At 37.0% G+C, this 9,301-nt stretch overlaps 2 protein-coding genes across 7 annotated transcripts in view; both read left to right on the forward strand.

The window, feature by feature from the left end:
• Window positions 1-9,301, forward strand: part of LOC141437922 (solute carrier family 35 member C2-like) — a 309,412-nt gene that overhangs the window by 216,872 nt on the left and 83,239 nt on the right. The gene's annotated exons all lie outside the window — the stretch shown is intronic.
• Window positions 1-9,301, forward strand: part of Glut1 (Glucose transporter 1) — a 116,296-nt gene that overhangs the window by 40,744 nt on the left and 66,251 nt on the right. The gene's annotated exons all lie outside the window — the stretch shown is intronic.

The following is a 9,301-nucleotide window of genomic DNA, read 5'->3' on the forward strand; positions in this document are numbered from 1 at the left end:
ACGATACTTGTGTAGTGTATGTAAGTCAGGATTATATCGACGACAATATAACCATAATTGTGTATCACGCGTGCTATTTTCACCAATTCACTAGTTTAGGCTTTGTTTTTAAATAGTTGGAACTATTAACTATTATTTTGCTATTTGTGTTCGAGTTTCTCTATGTGGGTAGTTTAAAAATTCGGCTTATAACTGTTCTAACTTTCTAAACGATATAAATATAAATTGAATTACATTAATTTGTTCCGTAAACTTTCATTTCATCTTCACTTTTTAATACGACTATAAATGAGGAAGCGTGATTTTAAACCATGGTATCCACTTACAATATTGTTGCTAAGTGTTTTAATTTTTATTATGTAGACTTGCTAATATTGCCTAACCGGGGCTTGCATTTCTGAGAACTTTTCAGTTTTCTGATTAAAAATTTGGAAAGATTTTTTAAACGACATCCTCGTTCTTCATTTAATTACATTTTTAAATATCTTCTTCATAATTAATACTGCAAACGCTATGTAACTGTTTTTTTATTATTGGGCCCACTACAAGAGTCGCCGCAAAATGTTATCAAACGGAAGCGTGATTTTAAACCATGGCTAACCACTTAACTATTGTTTGCTTAAGTGTTAATTTTATTATGTAGACTTGCCTAATATTGCCTGAACCGGGGCTTGCATTTCATGAGAACTTTTCAGTTTTCTGCTTAAAAATTTGGAAAGATTTTTTAAACGACAGTCATCGTTTTCATTTAATTATTTTTAAATATCTATCCTTATAATTATAATACTTGCAAAGCTATGTAATTGTTTTTTTATTGGGCACATAAGAGTCGCCGCAAAATGTTATCAAATACATTTAATTATGTTTTCTTTACAATTTTTTTATGAATAACAATAAGAGGAGTAACTAGTTACTGTTACATATATTTTAATCGATATTATTGCAATATTTTGGAAGAATATAATGGCTCTTCACATTCATAAAATGCAAACACGCATTATACTAATAAATTCAAAGATGATTTCCAATTTTTTTTTATCTATCCATTTAAGTGGAACTCGATTCAGAAAATAAATTTATGGCATCATAAATGAGTAAGACCAAGTTTTGAACCAGTCTATAAGAGAGTTGATTTTCGTGAATCGGAAATATTGAAACTCTAACTGCCCAATTTCTGTGAAAGGAATAATTTTTGTTGAAACATTTATGCGCGATTGCTCCTTAATCGATTACGTTTTTTGTTATTCAGAATCGTTAGTAGTTAAATTAATTGATTTGTGTTAACACGTCTTGTTGATTTTGGAATGTAGTTACCATAGTTTGTTAATATATTGTTACTTCTTTAACAATTTAAACATTCATCAGGTACCGTTAACTCATATATTGATGATGTGGCAACTCTGTTGGCCAATAATTAGTTGAAATCAGAACACGTTTTAAGCAAGTACATAACTAAGCTATAATAAAGTAAGTAAACTTACTTTAAATTATATGGAAGAAATGCATATTGTATGTCGGTTAATATTTACAATAGATTGAATGAAAAATTAAGAGCTTACCATTAAATGTATTCAAAAATGAACTTAAGACATGGTTAATAAAAATTGTTTTTACTTAGTGGACGAATATTTTGACTTCTTCAATAACTGTCACTATATTATTGACATGTATGTACTTACTTTATTTTTGTTTTACGTTTTTTCTCTCTAATCTAGTTATTAAGTTAATTCTGACATTTGAATGTAGTTCTTAAGTATTCGCATGTATGATAATGGTATTATTGTTGTTCTATTATTTAGAACAGTCCATCTACTTTTTTGATTATTTCAGTTATTTTTTATTGTATGACGTGATGCAATGTATTTCTTTCTTGTTAATGACATTTATTAATCATTTATTTAGAACCTATTACTTAATGAACATATACATCAATTTTGCCTGCCAGATGCTGGAGAAATGTGTGTTACCAAATTATGTATAAGACCATTGTATACACCACATTTTATCCAAAATAAAGTAATTTGTTTTTTTTTTTAATTTGATTTTTTATTTTAAAATATGATTATTGTTAAAAACAAAAAAAAACAAGCCGAGGGCGTGAGTGAAATCAATTCTAAAATCAAAGCAGTCGCACGACATGACTATAAAAATGTTTTCAGCCTTTTACTGTCTTGTGCCCTATAAAAGTCTCTTCTGATTTGTAACTGTCATATCTTTAATCCAGCGCCGGTTTGACCTTATTGCATTATAACGTAACTTACGACACAATAGTCCGTGGGCGACGAGGAAGCGTTAAAAACTTTTGCAATATAACCACTTACAGCATTTTAGCCGCTCGCCCAAAAACCTACAGAAGGTCGTAAGTATCTGCAACAATAAACCTTGACACGCAATATTGATCTTTATTGTTCGACATAACCTGGGCACTTACGATAAGAATCCCCTGGTATCGGTCGTAAATAATTTTTATCATTTTTTCTTGTACTTCTCCCAAAATGGCCAGTGGAATCGTAACTCATGTATACGGCCAATAAATGTCAAAGTTTTCCTTAAAACTATCTGCAGCGGTATCTTTTTTTTATTACGGTTTTCGGTCTCGAAAAGCGTTGGATATAAATCTGAAGTTCGATAAGAGATTCTATTTAATTCAATTATTAAGTTTGAACTCTCGCTTTAGCTTGTAATATTCAATTTATTCTGTGGCTTACGTCAGTCTTGAGGATTTTTTCTTTTAAAAATGATAGTTCAGGTTTTGATTTTAGTTTCAGCTCTTTTGCGCATAACTCATCATTGAGTTATGTTGCTAAAACTTCAACACAAAGAACTTTACTTTTTTAATTGTCAAAGTTAAGTTTAACTTTGGGTCCAATTTTATCAACTCAAACCAACAAACTGGCATGATATTTACCTAATGATAAGTACCTACCTAATAACCGCCACCCGTAGACACCCACAGAACCATTGGAAATGCTAGTGCGTTGCCTTGCCAGCAAGGAAAGCTATACATGCCTTCTAAAGGCACCCGTGTCGTAGCCTGATGTTAGGTAAGCCCCAACCCGCAGTCCAGTAAAACCCAGTACCAAAATGTCATGAAGACCAACATTCATGGAGGTGGTGTCGAAGGAAACGGTACTTTTACTTCCACGTTTTAAAACTTGACATATAATCAAAGAGTTCAGAGGAACACTCGCCATTAAGAATTTGTTGAAAACATAACGACAACATGGACTTTACACTTAAATAAAACACACATTAACGGTGCAGAGTCTTGTTATTCTCTTCTCCGTAATTGATTGAATCAGATATTACATTGCGTTGATATATATCCATGTATCTACTACTACAGTACTACCAGTTGCGGCAGCACACAATATGTTTTTAAATTTATTCAGAACGTACCTACCTTGCTTCTGAAACTAAAAATGTGATTTTATCGTTACACAGATACCTTTTCCGCAAGCACAGTAGCAATATCATTATTTTAGTTTGTAAGCTTTTCTCCTAGAAACCTTCCGGTCCTTATTATAACATTACCCAGGGTAACAAAATATTTTTTTTACAATAGACACGGACCCAATAGCTCGTCGTTTTTAATGTAATCTTTTAAATAGCATTGTCACAATTCTCACAGCCGTTGTTTGTTCAGGATTCTGTGGCTAATCTGTGAAAAGCCCGTTTAAATTGTTCCCTCGTTTAAGTCAATTTTTATTAGGATTTAGATGGGAGGAGATCGTGGATTATCTTCTTATTTTACGTAAGTTTATTTTGGTATCCGCTTATTTTAAATTATAAATATTAAAATTTTCTAGCCAATATTTTTGTCCCTCTGCTAGGTTAGAAACTTATTTATGTTTAAGTAGACTGAATATGATTTTTATTTTCGCTTGAACATTAAAAATACATATCCATATCGCGTAGTATTCAATGGGCACGAGCTTTTCATTAAACATGCGTTCACCGCATGTTACTTGTTTCACAAATAGAATCCATAATAACGTATGATATACAGCGTTTTTACCCGAAAACTGAGCTACTAAAAATACCTTCTAAATACCTGACAACCCTGAAAATAATTAACCACCTTTCACTTGCACAAGTCGAAAATCCAACCCCACGTAATTTACTTCCGACGAGGTTTTCTCTTTGATAATTTGAAGCAAAAATGCTGTAACTCGACTTACTCGACCCTATTTAGGTGTAAAGTTAAATTTGTTTGCGCGCCTCTGGGCAAAAACTTATTCCGAGTGGACGTTTGCATAGTCATTTGTGAGAATAGTGTTTTTAGGGTCCCGAATAAGGTTGGTTGTTGTTAGAATAAGTTTTGCATATAAACGTGGAAAAAGTTGCAAATGGCGGTAGGCTAGGTGGGGTTGAATAGAATAGCATTAATAAAATATGAGTTTCATTATTTTTATAACTGTAAATGAAGTCGTTTGCAGCACTGTTTTTACATTCGTTTTTTTTTTAATTAAAGTTTAAGGTATTATTTTATGTACCTAAGCACACAACTAAACAATGTTGGAGTATTGTTTGACATTTTTTAAACATAATATCGTCTTATAATACGCGTACCTAAAGCATAAAAAGATTGTAAGTAAAAAAATATTTTCTACAGGATATTGACCGCCATTAAACTCCAATTCAATAGAATCTGACAATCCTGTAGACACTTCCACCCTACTAATATAAACACCGGGCTGCCTAAGGCTTTGTGATGTGACTATTATTCTTTTTTGATTCCTTTTAGATGATAATTGCAACAACAGGGACATATATAATCAAGTGTGCCCACGATAGGGTGTCTTAAATATGTAGAAAATTGTCAGATTCTATTGAATTGTACTTTACCTCCTTTTATCGTTCCTAGTAAAAATAATAGGATTTTATTTCAAAGTGCAGTCACATACAACATGTACATGTCGGCGGCCGATCGTAAAATCCGCCAGATCACGAAATTCCTAGGCATATCGTGAAACGCCGCCATTTCATGATATGCCTAAACGTTGGCCAGGCATATCACGATGTGCCTGAGAAATAATACGGCAGATCGATTAGAGCAACGCATTCGTCGATATTCCTAGCTACCGGGCACATCGTAAAATAGTTTCTTTTTTGGCCACTGGTGGCGCTGCGTATGCAATGGCGGCCGTGACCAGCTGACCGGTCGTGTTTGTTTAGCGCGTGAAAAATGTCGGCGTCGCAACAAAATGATCCTTAAACCGAAACTAGTGATTGAATTCAAAATAGAAGTGCAAAAGAAGCTTTTGGACATCAGCTCCGTTCTTTTTATGTGAATCAAACGGATTCTGTGCACAATATGAAATAACCATGGACGTCTGCCCGTATTTTAGAGGTTAGTATTTTGTTGATAAATAAAGTATTCACTAGTTGTTATTTATTCATATTGAAAAATTTAGGTACGTACGAAGCGAGGAGTGGTTAGTATTAATTGTGATCACGACGCACGAGCCGAGCGAGCGAAGCGAGCGTGCCGCGGCAGCGGCCGGCGAAGTGCCAGAACCGATATGGCGGCGTTTCATGATATGCCTAGGAATTTCATGATCTGCCTAAACTGGCCAAATCATGAAATGGCGGCGCTTCATGATATGCCTAGGAATTTCATGATCTGCCTAAACGTCACTAGGCCAATCGCTAAACGGTGAGTTTTGAACGATATGGCGGATGTCCCTTAGCCAATTCATGAAATGGCGGCATTTCACGATATGCCTAGGAATTTCGTGATCTGGCGGATTTTACGATCGGCCGCCGACATATATACAAAACAATGCCGTAACTTTTCAAAGACCATGTTTACGTTTACACATACGAGTAAACCTACACTTCATTTTACAACGAAGCGTATCGTAAACTATATCCGACAGTAATTTGCGTAGACCACTAATAAACACGGCCATTTTTAAAACAGTAGTCGGTCCATCAAGTTGAGTTTAACGCACCCAAGCAAAACAGGTACCCAATGAACTGACGACTTGAAAATAAATGAAACACTGCAAGTAATCATTTAGTATGCAAAAAATACACAGTCAAAACCCAACCCTGCTACTGCGTATAACGTAGTAAAAGCACTTACAGCGTTTATGTTGGTTACGACATTTTAGCTTTGCGTCATTTTGAGACAGCCACGCGAGCGTCAAGTTTTATAACCCTTCTATAGACGACTTTATGGCTTTGTATTTATGTTATGGTCTTGTTTGTATCTGTCGGCGTTTGCGACATTTCCAAAGGTGTATATTCAGAGCCACGCGTAATGTACTTGGTCTGCAACTGGTTTGCGATGTCCACTTTTTCTCGGGAGATATTTTAGTTCACGGTATGCATTTTTATGGACAATAAAGTACTATTTTAAAGGGTTTTTCTTTGACGGACTGCATGCTGAGCATTCTATTCAATGGTTTATTCTGTTGCATGAAAATTTATGGGATTTAAATCCATCCGTGGGATTGCATTTCTCGAGTTATGTGAAAGAAAACGTAATTTTTCCACGTACGTATACGTATTTTTTTCTGATTTTTCTGTGCATCCATGTCTCAGTTTGTATTTTCGATATGGTTTCACGGGATACCCGTAAAAGTAACAAATTCGGAGTTGAAATAAAAAATACAAAAAGACTCCAAAAAACCAATCATGATTTGATTGCTTAGTAGCGACATCTCTTGTCTGGGTGAGCGGTTGGTTCCGAAAGAGTGTGACGTCTCTCGATGAGAGCTGAACATAGATGTCGCTAGTGCTGCTGCATAAGTAGCATAGTAGAAATAAGCAACCTGAGATATGTATGTGGGATCGTGCGAAGGAAAACAAACTTTAAAACACAAAGTAGAAAAGTTTATTAAAAAAAACTAAATGGAATACGTTAATTGACAAAATAAAAACAGAAACACATGCAGCAACTAGGCTCACCCGATCGTAACTCGCACTCTTTTACTCTTTCACTCGTCTCATTCACTCCACATTAGTCTTCAGTCATTCGGTCGCTCGTTTACATCAAATCATTCTAACATTAATCCACCCTCATTCCACATTCGGCCATCCTACAAACATGACTGTCCCCAGGCATCTTTTAAACAAAACATCTTAAACATCTATACATCTTAAACTAGGTTACAGGTAACCTTAACACTATGAACATGTGCGCAAATAGCCATCATTATACAACAAAACAAAGTACTTGCATCTATATAAAAAAATGCAACAGCTAACCAGTCTTATCTTTAATTAAAACAGAAAAAAAAACATCTTAGAAAAAAACCCCCTTAGAGAAAACGACTAAACAATTTAAATTTACACCATACCAGTAACAGGTCAATGACATCTGTGATCCCAACCACTGGTCAACTTTTCTCGTAACTATTTTAAGCTTAATATCGTACCAGTAGGTGTACAATTTCTTGACACAATATCCTCTGGCAGCCTGAACCTTTAACACCAAATAATTACTTAGGTAAATCTCGTCTTTCTTCAGCAATAATGCACCTGGCTGCCGTTTCATGACGACCGTCACGTCATAGAACAGTTCTGGCCTCGTATAACACCGTATGGGATAAAGTTTGTGGCACAAGGTGCGGAATTTCGCTAAAACACTCGTCGTTGATCGCAATGTTCATCTTCTCGTATCCCTGCGATACGACTTTCGATGCACCGAGCCCCGTCAACGATAGTTCGCACTTTTTGTTACCCGGCGCGCCTAACGACTGGTAACAGTACTCCGACACACACGGTTCACGTCATACCGATCCATCATCGTGTTAACACTTCGATCACATAATAAATTGTCTTCGTCGGCTTCCGATTGATGTTTTGATCTTGCGACACTACTCTTTGATCTTGCGTTCGATCACAGTTGTTTGCGCTGCTGTCACAACTGTCAACGTCATTGGTGTGACATTTGGCGTCTGTCACCGCCATGCCGCCATCTTCGCCGCCATGTTCATGTCGTTCCCGGTCGTTCCATTCCATGCACATTCGTTGTCCAACTCATTCGTTCGAACATCAGCTCGCCCGCATAAGTTCGTTCATTCGATTCGTTCTCGTTCGAATTAGCCGATTGACTTCCGCCAGCGCCACCATTATGCTCGTCAGCTGATTCGTTCGATGTTTTTTCAAATATACTATGGTTTTCTTCCTCACAGCTGTACACGTCTTTACGGGCCGGTTTTTTCGTCGTGTCATAGTGTTGTAACTGCATACTTGACATCTTACTCTTAATCATTTCGTAATTCTTAGTTTGTCCTTCAGTCACCGTAGGATGTCACTCCGTATAACACCGTCTTATTCGTCTCCGTATCTTCGATGCCGTCGACAATATACTTAATTGTCAATAGTCTGGCATTTCCTCTTTTGCCCAACTCGCGCATCGTAAGTAGGTAGTCAAGGCAACTCTCGTCTACCTTCTTTTTTACGCGCCGCCATTAGCTCGTGTATCGCCTTTATGTCGATCGTGTCATGGAATTCTTCGCCTAGCGCGTACTTAACTCGTCCACGACTTAAACGTCGCTCGCGGTAGCCAAAGGGCTGCGGTGCCGTCATACTGCGCCTGGCAACAATTATTGTTGTAAGGGCGTCCAAAATATCGTCGCGTTTTCTTCGATGTCGTCGATAATTTAGTAACGCTGTACATCTCATCTTGCGCACTATTTACTGACTAGGTCGTCAAATGTACTGCAGGCTTTCACTACCGTCGTACGTCATCATCACGTCAGTTGCCCTTGCAGTCGTCGTCGTCGTCGTATTCGTCGTTTGGAGCTTGAGTCTCGGTGCCTCATCCACACCTCCACTCGGAGCCTCGCTAGCCTCGTCGTAATCCTCTATCGTTTCCATCCCTTCCGATGTGCGTTTCTCGCGCTCAGAGCCACCGTCTTACTCCCGAAGCCAGCAGAAACTCGTCTTCGCTCGTTATTTCGGTCGCCCGTCGTAAATGGCAACCGCCGTAACAAAAAATGTAACCGCCTCGTTACACCACGTAGCACACCAGTCCGTCGTCGTATCCACGATTTAATTTTTTTCCTTCTGATCCCGGACGAGCCCCAAAAATGTGGGATCGTGCGAAGGAAAACAAACTTTAAAACACAAAGTAGAAAAGTTTTATAAAAAAAACTAAATGGAATACGTTAATTGACAAAATAAAACAGAAAACACATGCAGCAACTAGGCTCACCCGATCGTAACTCTCACACTCTTTTACTCTTCGCTCGTCTCATTCACTCCACATTAGTCTTCAGTCATTCGGTCGCTCGTTTACATCAAATCATTCTAACATTAATCCACCCTCATTCCCACATGTATC

Source organism: Choristoneura fumiferana, chromosome Z, assembly GCF_025370935.1.
Source record: "Choristoneura fumiferana chromosome Z, NRCan_CFum_1, whole genome shotgun sequence".
Taxonomy (NCBI): domain Eukaryota; kingdom Metazoa; phylum Arthropoda; class Insecta; order Lepidoptera; family Tortricidae; genus Choristoneura; species Choristoneura fumiferana.